The following is a 15418-nucleotide window of genomic DNA, read 5'->3' as shown; positions in this document are numbered from 1 at the left end:
ACCCCCACATCATTGAGGATTGCAGTGGAACAACTATTGCCTTTTAATATATAAGTATTTCATTGAGGACTTACTCATTAATTGCAAGCTTATTGCCAAGAGGGCAAATCTATAGGCCTAAAAATCTTTGTAATAGGATATGCAGCATTTCACTGTTGAGCTATTAATCCACATCTGGTCCAGTTTAGCAGTGACCTAAAATCATTACCATTCAAGGGCTCCTTCCGAAGTTATTCAAAATGAACTTATTTAGTCTAGTTTTTTAAACTGAGGAAATAACCACATCACAAAAAACCCTATTAAAATATCCTGCAGAGTCTCTGAGGATTTAAAAAATGAGCTTGCTTAGCTGAAGTTAAGTTTATTATAAAGCTCCTAAATTGTTGCTGATTAATTTTCTGCATGCTCTAAACATACTAAATAATGCCATTAAATGTATGTTGTTGCATATTGTACCTTAAACTTCCTAGACTTATTCCCACTATGACTAGAAATAGTGCATCATATCCATTAGATGGCCACAGCGGAGTTTGCAATGCTCATGTGATTTTGACAGAGCTGAAGAGGAGTAGGAGTCTGTGGAGTCTTTAAGCAGCATTCAACTTCTGGCTGGCTTGTATCAGCTGTTTCCTCATTCTCCTTCAGCTTGTTACAGCCCACAGCAAACCTATTCAGCCTGTAGCAACCCTATTTCTCCTTTCTTTGGCTTGAGGTAGTTCTTACGACACTCTTTCTTCTTGCTCTGTGCCCTGTCTCTAATGCTTTCTCCAGACTCTAATCCTCACCAGCTGGGTTGTTCCCAGCTGCCTTCTTGTACCTCCAGCATAAGGTTTTTTTTAGACTGGGTATCCACTTTTGCAGAACATTTTGTAAACCAAGTTTAAAAAAAATAAAAAAAAATATTACTTGTCAGAAACTGATGGGGGGAGCACCTAACAGGACTGTTATAGGTCATACAGGAGCTCTTGTCACAAATCTTTAGTATCCTCTCATGTACTTGCCACTTTCCTGGTACATTCTGAAGGAAGGAATAAATCATTATTTTAAGAGAATGAATTAGCTTAAGCAGTAATAAGGGTAATAAGAATATTAAGAATAAATTCTTGGCCAGCTTGCAGTACGAAAGAATGTGATTGTAACAGTTTAGCTTGTTTACTAGTCAAAATAAGGACAGTCCTGCAGCAGGAATAAAGGATAGACCTGAGCTCACCAAGAGGACACAATGAGGAAGGAGATAACATAAAGAGCATCAGAGGATTCTGAAGACACAAAGGAACATTGATGTACATATGAGAGTGGGTGATAAGATATGATAATGACTTCTACGTGTGTTTAACCAGTATTTCCTGGAAGATGCAGCCAGTGTTTCCGAGAATCTATACGAATATGTATGTTTACCTGTAACCAGCCTCAATGGACACACGCATTAGATAAAATGATTCCCTGCGTGTCCGATGTCGTACTGTGTATTAAAGGAATATCTGCTTAATATTCAAATTGGCATTGATTATTGAGTTTGATTATCGATTCCTTTGCAGGCCTGCTCTTAGACTCACACAATGTCTGGTTTGGGGTGGGACAGAAATACTCAGGACTTTTGTGTGCATCTCTGCATGGCTATACATGCTAAGTCTCTCTTTCTGACAACATTAACATTAATAAGAACAATAACTACAGAAACATAATATCAACATTAACATTAATAAGAACAATAACTACAGAAACATAATATCAATACCAAAGTAGATTGCAGTACTGTGTTTGGCTTATTTGGCTTTAGAATCTACAAAAACAACTGGCATCTACTGTAGCTACTGCTGATTTTTCAAAAATTGTGTTGAATTATATTAGTAGATGGAGCTGTGGATCTTGAAACTCACGTTCTTACCGTCTGCACTTTTTTCACAATTATCTCTGTCTTTTCATTAAATAGGACTTAATTCCCTGGGGCTATCATAAATAATTCCTGTAAATTCATGTTTTAAGTTTGCCATTATGCTTTAGTTCAAAGAAATTACTACTTGAAACATTGTTTCTGTACAACAAGAATCTTTTATTCTGAGATCCTAAACTGGGAAATCTTCACATTTCAAATAAAAGCAAAACAAGCCCGACAAATCTATAATCTAATTTCAAGCATTCTAGCCCTCCCCACAAAAAACCCCAATTTTTTAAAATCATGCTTTCAGGCCATGCATATCTTACTTGGCATTTTAGAAGATAAAGCCACACATCTCTAAAGCTCTTGATACATTCCTGAAGATTTTGACTTCATTACCCTTTTAAGGCTTAATACTACATTTCAAAAATTGCAGCAGGAATGAAACACTTAAATTTGGTAAGATATTTTGTCACCAATCAGGCAGACAAGGAATTCATGTTAGCTTTTTGAAAAATTAATCTAGAATCCACCTGCATAATATTACTTGTGCTCAGATCTCAATCAGCAGTCCAGCACTAACTCCACAAAACTCTAATAGCAGCCTGAACTTCACACAAGACACCAATAACATTTCCATTATATGGCTGGAAACTGAGGAGCAAGTTATTCCCAAACCTTTTCAGAGAGACAGCCCTTTTTCCAACCTTTGAATCTCAAATGAGGCACACACATTTTAAACAGTTTTGCTGCTTCCAAGGATTCTGCTTAGCTTCATTTAATTTACCACATGACACTTCCCTTGGGGAAATCACAGAACCAGAAAAAAAACAAGCACAGCCCTACACAACATGAGAAGACACTGGGCCTGAAGTTTAGTAATGACTCTGTAAGCCTGGAATAAGACTCACAGGTTCATATTTCCATTAGAAGTGAAACATGAGAAAGCAGTAGGAACCTGAACAAGACCTGAACAAGAACTAAACACCTCCCAAGGCAAGTTTCAGTGGCATGCCTGTAATAACTGCAGCAGACAAATTATCATGAAAGTAAAGAAATGCTAGAGCAGCTTCAAGACTAACCTTATGCTGACAGTTCTGGGCTGCTCCAAGACATAATTTATAAGCGTGCACAATCTTGACTAGACTAAATCCGGCTCTGAGCAGCACACCCACTGCTGCTGTGCTGCAGACCCTTCTTCTACTAGCCACTGCATTGCACTACTCTCAAGAAAACTCTGACAGTCTTCATTCTTGTCACAGCAGCAGGAATTATCTCATTGCAAAGCCTGGGAGACATTAAAATACCACTATACACTTCTAGCTCCCTCACTCTTATTTAAAAACAAAAACACTCCCAAAAACCTCATATTATGTTTGTACATTTTTTAAATTAAGTTTTCCCTGCTGTGTACGAATATATTCTAGATCTGTTTCTTAGAGTTAAAAATTAATGTCCTTGGCACACACATTTGACGAGCTAGTCAAGTGAATGCTTAGATATCAGCCTCTCTTCCCATCCCCACACTTCTACTCCTCTAATCCCTTTAATCGTAAAGAACAATATTTTTCCTCCCTTTAAAAAAAAGAAAATATTTGTGTTGCATTACCACCCCAAAAGAGTAATACTAGACCCTCCTATGATTAATGATGATGGGGAAACATTGGATTCTCTACTGGGCTCTTCTGCACTCAGCTCTAGTGTTGCCACTAAATTAATACATTTTATATCAAATGGCTGGTAATGTGACCAACATCTACACCTTTACCAGTCTTCTAAATGGTCACTGAACAGAATTTTGTTTGTTATTGAAGCATTGCCCCTCTCATCCTATTTCAATCTAACTGGATGTGGGACACTTCAAAAATACATCTTAGAACAGATTGTTAAAGTGTTGCAAACAAACTGTAGCGAATGGTGTCTAATAGTATAATCAGCTCTGAAGGTTTTTGATTGCAAACAATGCATCTATTCATACTTCTATAGTCTGCAAGTCCTGTTGCAATAGTATATTGCTGAGTATTTCAGTCCTCTGAGTGAAGATCCTTTAGGATTACTTGAAACAATTTTCAGAAGGAAATTTGAACCATTTCCAATATACACATTCTACATTCCATTTAATTATTCATTCGCTAGTCTTTCTTGACAGCCAATTGCACTTCCATTTTTGAAAATAATATAAACACTTTTATGCAGTTAGATTTTAAATACATGTAATTAAAACTGAAATGCTTGTTTACATTTTGTCCAATCATAGATCTACATAGATCAGTAGAAATTATCTACTTGGCCTTTCAATCATCAGTACATTTCTGTATAGTTTTAAGTTATAGATGTAAAAATGCTTGCTTTTTTTTTTAAGAAAAAGCTTAATTTTTCTTACAGCACAGATAGCAGTTATGAACCCTCAATAAGATGAGGAGAGTTTAAACAGAGCCTTACGGCACAGGTCATACTTTCCTCACTTTCAGTAAAATGCTTTGATAGGCTGGAATAAAGCACTACACATCCTGGTCCAGGAGATAACTACCTCTGAGTATTCAGTATATCTGGCATTTTTTCTCATAAAAGGAGAAAAATATCTACCAAAACGATTATTTTCTTGGCTCTCTGCAGGGTGGAGTGAAATGCTGTACTTCCTTCCACTAGGCTGTCAGGACATGTTATTTTGTTGATCAAGGATCTTGAAGTTCCCAACACTAATCAGCCCAAGAGAGGCTAATTACAGCCCCTGAGGCCTTCTGCATTCTAGGAATATATTGCTGGGGAAAAAAAAAAAAATAAAAAGAAAAAAATCTGAGCCCTGCCAAAGTGGCTTATTTCCCTGGCTCCAAATGCTATCAAATTTCACTTTCAGAACATATAATTTTCAGGTTGGATATAGACAGGGGAAATATCATTTCATGGACTGAAAATTTGTTGAGGTTTTTTGCAAACTCTGCCTTCCCTGTGGTTCTCCCACACCAATGAAAGCACCAGACAAGTTAGTGTTTCACAGAACCGTGTATTATCTTCGTACATTTGATTAAGTAATTGCTGTCCAGAGTATGAACTTATTAAGGATTAGTTAAAACCATGAGGTACTAGGCAGTTAATGAGAATAATATAAAAAAAAAAAACCAAAACACTAACCATAGAATCATAGAATCACTGGGTTGGAAAAGACCTTTGAGATCATTAAGTCCAACCATACAAGCCCATATCCCATAACAATTAATATCCAATAAGACCACAGAGAAAAACACAATTTCATTTGTAATTAATTCAAAAAATGTTCAGGAGAACACGCTGATGAAATTTAAATACATATAACATTACTTTTAGGTGCTGAGTTTAGCATACTAGCTTGATTTATTTACTTATTACGCACATCCTTAGACTGTTCTTTTAACAATTCAATGGATAAATACAGGAATTAAAGCCACATGCCAGTACGCAGGTATAAGGAATGCTAAACTGAAGTGGATTCTAAATTGTACTGGAAATCAGAAAACAATACAGGTTAATTGTGGGGGCTACTTTTACTCTTGGTCACTCATAAGGTACTTTCCTCACCATGCTCCTCTTCCCTGAGCTATTCTAGTTTCTATAAATAAATATTTATTATACAGGAAAGAGTGATATCTCCAGAACCCAGAGGTGTGCCTAATTCAGAACATATGTTAGCCCTGTGTAACTTATACCTCATTTTAATTCATATCCATCAGTTATCAGTTGTTTTAGGTTGTCTGCTCCCTGAACAATAGCTGAGCAAAAAAAAGTTTAATGAAGATCAACAATAGGTGTTTTAATGAATCAGCAATGACTGAGAAAGCATAATTTTACAGAATTATTCTTATCAAACTCCAGTTGTGGAAAGGAGTCCTTGAAGATCATGCAAAAGCCTGGTGGGCCCCTCTTCATTCCCTGGAAAGGAATAATCTCTTTTACAGCAGAATGGCATGTGAATATTGCTTCAACTTTAATGGACCATGTATTGCTGCCTCTTTGTCTATATGGAAGACACTTAGACTCAGCCAGTAGAGGTATCTGCCTGGTCTTTTCAAACTTAATTGTGGGATTAAGCTTTTCTTTTCAACTAAGCAGCCTCAACACTGTGGCACACATTACTTATAAATGTAATTTTTGTTTTGCCAATACCACAAAGTTTTCCATACATTTGGTAAGTTTTCTGCTGTGCAATCCTTTATCTCAGAACATTTTAAAATAGACTGAACATGTCTGAGCCTATAAACTGTGCACCTGGCTCAGGCCATATAGCCTATACTGCATGCAGATATCCATCATTCTCCTGAAGAAACTGGCTGTGTGTGGCTAGGACAGGTGTACTCTTTACTGGGTAAAAAAATGGCTGGATGGCTGGCCCCAAAGAGTTGTGGTGAACGGAATTAAATCCAGTTGGGGACTGATCACAAGCGGTGATTCCCAGGGCTCAGTACTGGGGCCAGTTCTGTTTAATATCTTCATTGATGACCTGGACAAGGGTGTACCTTTAGTAAGTTTGCAGACGATGCCACATTGGGCAGGAGTGTCAATCTCCTTGAGGGAAGGAAGGTTCTACAGAGAGAACCGCACAGGTTGGATTGATGGGCTGAGGTCATTTGTATGAGATTCAACAAGGCCAAGTTCCAGGCCCTGCACTTGGGTCACAACAATTCCATACAACCCTGCAGGCTTGGGGAAGAGTGGATGGAAAGCCGGAAACAGACTTGGGGGTGCTGGTTGACAGACAACTGAATATGTTACAGCAGTGTGTCCAGGTGACCAAGAAGGCAAATTAGCATCCTCACTTGTATCAAAAATAGTGTGGCCAGCAGGACTAGAGATGTGACTGTCCTCCTGTACTCAGTACTAGTGGGGCTGCACCTTGAACACTGTGCTCAGTTTTGGGTCCCTCACTACAAGAAGAGCATCAAGCTGCTGGAGTATGTAAAGGGCAAAGAAGCTGGTGAATAGTCTAGAGCACAAGTCTTGTGTGGAACGGCTGAGGGAACTGGGGCTATTTAGTCTAGAGCAAAGGAGGCTGAGAGGAGATTTTATTGCTCTTTACATCTACCTGAAAGATAGTTGTAGTGAGTCCGGTGTTGGTCTCTTCTGATAAATAACAAGCAACAGAAAGAGAAGAAATGGCCTTTAGTTGCACCAGGGGCTGTTTAGGTTCAATATTAGGAAAAATTTCCTGACCAAAAGGGTCATAAAGCTTTGGAATAGGCTTCCCAGGGAAGTGGTGGACTCACCATCCCTAGAAGTATTTAAAAGACATGTAGATGTGGCACTTAAGGACATGGTTTAGTGGTGCACCTGGCAGTGCTAGGTTTATGGTTGGACTTGTTGATCTTAAAGGTCTTTTCCAACCTAAATGATTCTGTAATTCTATGACAAATCCTAAAAGTTCGTTTCCTTCTTTTAGAAAAAATCTTTTTTAGATTTTAGGGATCACATATGTGGGACCACTGAAGTTCCAATTTAATTCAAAATGGCATAATGAAGGTGAACAAAAGAAGTAAGAAAGAAGTTTTCTGCATAATTCACAGACATAGAAAGCCAAGTCGCTGTTTATTTAAAAGGTTTGTTTTAAAGAGATTGCATAGCAACCAGGTGCAAAATGGTTTTCTTGTGAAAGAAGAGTCATCATTGTTGTTGACACACTGCCTGTTCCTGCATCATGCATAGATCATATTTGGACTCCACCTTCTCCAGATACAAGAAAACCAAAAATCCCCTGATTATTTTCTGAAGTGTCTGTGCATATTGTCATAAAAAATTACATGGGGATGTTCTTGTTAATGACCTAGTTAAATACCACGATGAAGCTTCGAGAAGGAATAAGACTAGATGGCACAATAAGGATCCATAAAATATACTGTGCATATTTTAGTAGCTCACCCTTAAAATGGCAACACACATATCTGCTGTGTCACTGCCTTAGCAACACAGACTAGATGCGTTGAAATCCATCACACAGCAGCCTTTTCCAGCTGAAGCTATGGGGTTTGGGTAGGCTTTGTTGTGGCAATCAAAATATGATTTATTATTCTAACAAAATATAGTATGTTTCAGGAGACTAGCAGTCCAGCTTGAAGTACAGAAAGGATACATACATGCTGGTACAGAAGTGCCTTGACCAGAGAATTAGCCTCCTCAGCAGGAAAAGCTGCTTCTGAATATGATCTAACACACTTGAAACTGTAAGCAGCCTGGAGTAACTACATGCAACAGCTTTGAAAGATGCCCTTATTTGAAAACATTCTTGATAGACCCCAATTATTCTGTGAACAGCACTCAACTCTGAAGTGCAGTTTTTCCTGACAAAAACTAGATGTTGAGAAAAGTGTTTCATTAGTTTTGTCATTGTTAACTAGTATTTCATTCTAGTTTCTTTAAGGCTTGTCTTGCAATATCAGCTTAAAAATCATCCTACACAGCCATCAGACTTGACAATATCTGGCTCCTTTATTTTTGGTTTGTGTTCATTGCATGAGTTCTATCAGCCTCTATCAACTAAATACCTGTCAAAAATCTTTGTTTATTGAATCAGGTCTATTGAAAGGGCAAAAATGCAATACAAGTCACCTGATCAATATTATTTCTTGGTAGACTCACTTACAAGAACCTAAGGTTGCACTTTGTAGTGCAAGCCAGGCATTTATCCTTACTTTCCAATTTCTTATATAACGAGCCTAATACTTCAGCAGGTAAGTTGTTTTCTTTTATTTTTTTTTAATCAATTTTGCAGAAATATTTTCTTAAATCAACTCCCTCGGCAGTGAATATTCTGTCACAGCAATCTGTCAACAAAGAACAACCACTTATCAAGCCAATAGAGGAAAGGCTGTTTTAAAACTTCTAAGAGTAATTTCTTGTAAAAATTACGAAGTGCACAGAACTTTTCTTTCTGTTGCCAATTAAGCGTATAAAGCTACACAAACTTTGTAGAGATCTCTGAATTGTTTTGTAATTTTAAAACATAGTAATTACCCCAAAATTTCTCTCTTTAGAGACTCATCAGAGGAAATATAACTTTTTTTCCAAAGCATTTAAATAAGAAAAGAATGACAACTTGGTAGAAGACAGCAATCAGGCTCAACTTGCAGGAACAGAAAGCTGGAAGAAACACCTAAGACACAGAGGAAGCCAATACCCACTAGAATTGAGCAAGAACTGAAAACAAGAAATGCAAGTCTACCATAGTATGCATGGAGGAGTTGTGGTGGTTAGGTGGCATGCATTTTAAGACTGAAATAGACATCTGGTTACAAGCTTTTAGTCCAGAGACAAAATGCTGTGAAATGATACTGGAGGGGGGGAAAGAAAAGAAAAAGAAAATTTTATATTCTGATACAGAGATACAGATATCCTTTATTTTATACACGCACTGAGTTGGTAAAAAAATTAATATTATTATCCTTTTACAGCTCACAAAGCAACTTTATGTTTGCATCCCAATCCTGAAACTACGACAACATTCAATTTACAAGACAATCGGTACAGGGCAACTCTTGAAATAAAAAGATACATATGCAAAAGTAATGTATTTACAGACTGAAAACAGAACTAATTATTGCAGTTGAGTGCTTCTTCACCTAAAAATAGCTAGGACTTCTTTTTAGTACAACCTGATACTAACAAAGGCCATGTTTTTAAGTGTGTCAGCTCCCACAAGACGCTGTGCCATGGGTGCTGGGAAATCTATTTCATAGAGCTGTTTCCTTATAGCAGTTAGTATCACTTCAAAGGTCTCCTTGCCAAAGAAAGAGCACATTTCGGCTATCTGCTTAGTATAGTTGGTGCCTAAGACAATGTAACAGGACTTGGTACACCAGCAGTGCTTGGGGTCAGGCCTTCCTGTGCCTGCACTCAGCCTCATAGAAGTCCAACTGCCACACGGAGGCTCCTGCGGTTCCCCTTACACAGCACCTTTTTTACTGCCTCACTCTGTAAAAGAGTCAGTCACCCAAAGAGCTCTCTACTTGCCCTAGGTGCTCTTAAAAGCTGCAGAAACCACTTAGATGCCAAAGGTAAGAGCATCATTACAATTCACAATCCTCATCCTCCACCTTTAACTTCGAGACTGACACTCTCTACAGGACACAATGATTATCCCCTTCGGGATGGAGAACACTTAACTTACATTTACAAGCTATCTTCACTTCCAGGTTCATTCACCAGTTGAGAGAAAGTCCCTCCTTGCTTGGCATTGGGATTGAATACTGGGCAAATAGCAGGTGGCAACAGCATTTTGGAAAAGCTGCCAGGGCAAGCCTGCACCTAACACGTGCCATACGAACTGAGAGTTCACACAGAGCAGAGAACCTTCCTGGCTTTAAACATCTTGTCTGAGAGTGCCAGACACTGTAAACTGCACAGAGCTGATTTTTTTGACCTTGGAGGGATGAAACGCTGAGTCAGCCTTGCTGGGAGTCAAAGTACCCAAGAGTATAGCTATTTGAAACCTTTAGTTCAATCACAAAACAGGAAGGGAAGAGCTGACTGCATTGTTTATTTTTTTATTCCCACCACTTTTCCTCATGAAGTAAAGCTTTTTGAAAGCATTTTAAAAATAAGAAACCTTTTCCTTCAGAAAAGCACATTTTGATACTTTCAAAGAGTGATTTTTATGATGATCCTTCTGATGTGATATATATACACACACGTGTGTGCACATACATAGCACATGACATACATACATGCATATGACATACATAGCATGACTATTCATGTAGTTAAAACTATTCTGATCACACCAAGACAGTTGAGGGACTTATATTGTGCATTTTTTGGTTTAACCTGATTAGTGCAAAGTGGGGTTAGATGTTTTTTTCAAAAAAAATCACTAGAAAATGTTATATACAAAACCAGAGATGAGAAAGAAAATATTCCATAAGCCTTTGTACAAGAAACATACATGACTTCTATTTTCTGTAGCCAAAATCTTTTTTAGTAAGTGGCTGTTTTAATCAAAAGGGCAAAACAAAGGACACCTTTTTCCCCTCCAGTCCACAGATATGTTAGTATTCAGACATGAGTAAGTTGCAAGATGATCTCTTGATATCATCTTTGCATTCATGTATTATTAATTTTATCCTAGTAATACCAGTATACCGTCTCATGAGAGAATATGCAGATACTTTAGTATATTCCATAGGCCATGCTTACAATACAAAAAATAAATCTACAATTTCAAAAGCAAAACACAGTATCATTTGATACATATAAATCTTGTTTCTTTTAAATACCGATCTGGAACTTCATATGTTGTGGCCAACTACCTCTTCCTGAAACTAGAAGCGCTAAGCACAGTTATACACACGAACATCAAACCCAGAACTCTGTCAAAATTTCTTTCCTTACACAATACTGATTATAACAGAGGGGTGCAAGTAAATTATAACATGTTACAGAATTTTTTGAATTATTTTTAATATTTCACCAGTATTTTTGGAAATGCCACCAGTTCTAACCAATGCCTGAGGATTTCTTATAAAGAGGACTCCTTTGACTTGACTTTCCTGGACATAGACCCATTCCAGACGTGCTGGGGAGGGCTGGGACACCCACCCATCACTGTTCTACTGTGATATAACCTACAGAATATAAAGTCTAGAGCATAGGATTCCCTCAAATGCTCCTTAAAAAGAAAAAGCTTCCTTCTATAGAGGACATGTTCTGATCCACTCTCAGAAGGCTTTGCATTGTCATATGCTGACAAAAACATCTACAAAGTGTTAATATTGTACCAACTTCCATTGCTGGACTCAGCTTTTGTCATCAACTCCCACAGTTGTTTTGGGAGCAATCAAGCTTCTTTTTCTCTCTGTTCAGCACTAAGCCGTGAAGCATCTATTTAATTGATGATATAAAATCCTTTGGCAAGGCAAAAATTAAACAGCAACATCCTTTCAGTTCGCCAGCATGCACCTATCTCCAACTACACATCAGTATGAAACTGCATATAAAGAACATTAGCCTCCAGATTAAGTGTCCAAATTCAGCTTCTTTGGAGAGATATATATATGTATTTACAAAACATATTGCCTTCAGTAATGATGAATAAAACCAGCTGTAGAAAAAAACCACACAGTGGAACACTGTCTTACATATAATTGCACCAATTATGAAACTGCCTCAACAGTAAGCAAAATTGTATTACGTCTGTAGCATTTCTACATTCAGTCATGCTCTGACTCAGGCAGTTAGGCTTGCTTTTTACAGTAAGATCCTCTTCATCACTCCATGCCCTGCCTTATCCTCATATACAGATCACAGTGAAACACTTGGGCCCATAGAAAAACTAGCAGGAAATATTCTACAGTCAAAGCATTCAGCCAGAGTCAGAATTAGCCAAGATGTTCACCAAGAAGCAAGCAGTGTCACCACAGCTCCAGTCTTAGGGTGTGTTTCCCAGGGCAAACCATGCTGTGAGAAGGGTGTGGAATAGAGAGAAACAAGAACTGGAAAAGAAAAGTTGTTCGCAAAAAGAACATGATTTCTATTCTTGTTATCAGAAAAATCAAAAAAATCCGCCATGGGGGCTTCATAGCAGGTCATCTCTCAATGAATACTGTCAAAAGTTCTTTCTCCCCAACGTATTTCCTCTCATTTTTAACTGTAGTCTGAGAAATTGTAGCAATAATCAAGTCATGTGCAAAATCTAACAAAATACATTATTATTAATAAAGGTGTAATATTCCAAAGCATGTCTTACACTCAAGACATATTGACTGTTCTTTGATGGTCCCTAAAGTTGCAAGTTAAATGCATGGCTCCCCAGCTCTCATAACATCTCATATTCTGACACTAGCCAGACATCAGCTGTCCTGCTCTCCTTCCCTTCCTCTTGCTAACTCATACCTTCCGACTTTGCCTAAGGAGAGGAGAGCAAGCGCAGGAGACCACTACTTTCATGCTGTAAAATGCATCACAAATAAATTAACCCACATCATTCTAATGTTCATTCATGATCATCTGCTTTGTGTTTTTCAGTAGGGAAAAAAACCAACAAATGTCCCCAGGCCATGCGAAAAAAACATATATGATGCATTATAGACTGAGTAATTAAGATACAGGATCTCCATTCCAGCTTGTGCCAGAAAAGACCATCACATCCATCTGTATGAAGAGAGTTAAATCTCATTATATTTACTACTCTAAATCTATACTTTGTCGAGTATAAAGGACTAAAAACCATGAGAAATATAGACACCACTACAACATTAGTGGCTGCTATTTTTTTCTTGCTGCACTTCTGAAATATGAACTACACAGAGAGAACAGAGCCAGAGACCACTCCCTAATTCCTAGTGGACATATTGATCAATTAAAATGACATGTGTCTGGTCTTTTCTTTCCTTCTGATAGCAAGCAGCTGAAAGGTTGAATCTTTTAAACATACAAAAATCAAACAATTAGTGTTGTTGTATAACATTCAGCAAGATTAACTCAAAGTTAAGCAAAATTATCCTGGCCTCCATAACCAACACTTTAATATAAAATAAACATTGGACAGAGTAAAGAATTGCTAAATATTACAGACATGATTTTAGCCATCTTGCTAAATATGAAAGATAGGTATTTTCTTCTTGTGTTAAGAGGTGGAAGCTTTTATAATTATTCCTGCAATATTCTTATTCATAGCAAAATTCCTCAGAATGCCAGAATCTTTAGCTACAGCTTTTACTGCAGTTGCAGCAGCAAAAAAAAAAAAAAGAAAGAAACTTGTTTTCCCAAAAGACAGATCTAAAATTCACTAAAAGGATATTACTATTAAAAAAAAGAAAACGCAGATTGAAAGAAAGTCAATGGAAAAGCTAAAAACTACTGTACTTTCAAAATACCTGGTTATTGTTTGACAATTATATCAGTGTTTTTCTTTTTTAAGAACACCAACAGATATAGGACAGTGCTGAACCATCTCTAAAATCAATACTGTTCTAGCCGCTTGTTCAGCGTGGGGTTGCAAAGTATTTTCAGTACTATCATATTATGGAAGGCCAATTAAAGTAAATAAGTGATATCCATGCTATTGAAATAAAATAGGTTAAAAGAAGAGCTATACATATGAGGAACGCTTACATACAGAGAGAGGGAAAAGAACAAGCTATGTTTATGGCATTATAATGGAAAACAGCTATTCTTTCTATTTAAGCAAATCAGACTGTAGCAACTTTAATTGGATTATGAAATTTAAATATAATCTCTTCAAATCTTCACGGTATTATCATAAATGCAGTCAAGTCTAAACATTCAGATTGAATGTGTTTTCTGTAGGCCTTTGTCTTAGCCTCTCTGCCTGAAAAATAATATTTAAGCATGCAGCATCTTTCTTCACTAAGATTTTCATAAGGCAAAACCCACACTTTCTTATATTAGGAAAACCTCACAAAGCAGGTAAAAATAATGATGCAATTAAAAACAGCACAACATTTTGCACTTACCATGTCCTGTTCAAATCATCCTCTTTTGATGTTTACGGCATCTGTAAGATGCAATACTAGGAGGTGCCTTGCGTGACCTGCTGCATGATGCTGTGACATCAGTTCAGATGATGCAGCTCATTATGGGAAAGGCTGCTGTTGCCATGGCAACGGAGATGTGATGCGAATCCTTACTGCATTTCCAGGGGAGCCTGAGACAATACGGAAGCCCTTTAAAGAAACAGACAAAATGCAAACAGGGTTTTAAAGTACTGTGCTATAGATTTTGAAGCCTATGTTCAAGTGCATGCCTTCTGTTAAGGAATATTTTAGACAAATTATTCCTGCATGGTGATACAGAATTTAGATATGTAAGCTACAAATTATTTGTATATTTAAAACATGACACCATGCGTGTCAAATTAAGAACCGATTTTATAAGTCAAATTTGTTTGTCACGTAAGGGAATCTTACTTAAAATAAATAGTCAGTAATATGATTTGAGCACCAGGGCTGTAAAGACAATAGTTATTGAACAGTATTTTAAGAAATATATATTTTCACCCTGCCCCACCCTGCTCCTATGTCCAATCTGTCATTTATAAGGAAAATCTTGTTGCTAGGGAAAAACACTTGATACTTCAAAACGAGCAGAATTCACACTGTTGAATGAATGACAATGAGTTTAAAATAAAAAAAAAAGGGGGGGAGGTGCTTTTTAGTCACAAGAGGGCAAAGAAGTATCTAGCCAGTCAAGTAAAAATCTTCTTATCTTTTTTCAACTGTAGGGCAATCTGCACTACCATCTGCATGCTGAATAGCCTGCCTTTCATCTGCCCATTGAGCAGACAAATGAGCAAGGACTTTGAAAGCTGTGGGCAAGCTGCATGCCCAATGGGCCTCCACCTCCCAGGTAGAGCAGGAAGGCCAGCAAAGAGGAAAGGCCCTCCCTGTAGCCTACCTGAGAGGTTGGGATTGGAGGCTGAGCCTGTAGATTCTACTTTTGGCATTGGGAGCTTGCTCACACCCTCTGTTCACAGTTGTGATGAGAGAAGCAAAGTCTCTGTGAACAAGCATTAAAGGGAGCTGCTGGAAATTAAAATTCACGCCCAAAGAAGAACCAGCA

The 15418-nt window shown here is 37.6% G+C and overlaps 1 protein-coding gene across 4 annotated transcripts in view; it reads right to left on the bottom strand.

Annotated features, from left to right (window-relative positions):
• The window catches only part of AKAP6 (A-kinase anchoring protein 6), a 284802-nt gene extending 270376 nt beyond the window's left edge, over positions 1–14426 (bottom strand). For all 4 annotated transcript variants that reach the window (XM_069858426.1, XM_069858427.1, XM_069858423.1 and 1 more), the window contains exon 1: positions 14314–14426. The gene's annotated coding sequence lies outside the window, so the exon portion shown is untranslated. The remainder of the gene's footprint in view (positions 1–14313) is intronic.
• Between the last annotated feature and the right edge of the window lie 992 nt (positions 14427–15418).

This window comes from Phaenicophaeus curvirostris, chromosome 5, assembly GCF_032191515.1.
Source record: "Phaenicophaeus curvirostris isolate KB17595 chromosome 5, BPBGC_Pcur_1.0, whole genome shotgun sequence".
NCBI classification, from domain to species: domain Eukaryota; kingdom Metazoa; phylum Chordata; class Aves; order Cuculiformes; family Cuculidae; genus Phaenicophaeus; species Phaenicophaeus curvirostris.
This window is presented reverse-complemented; position numbering and strand designations above follow the sequence as displayed.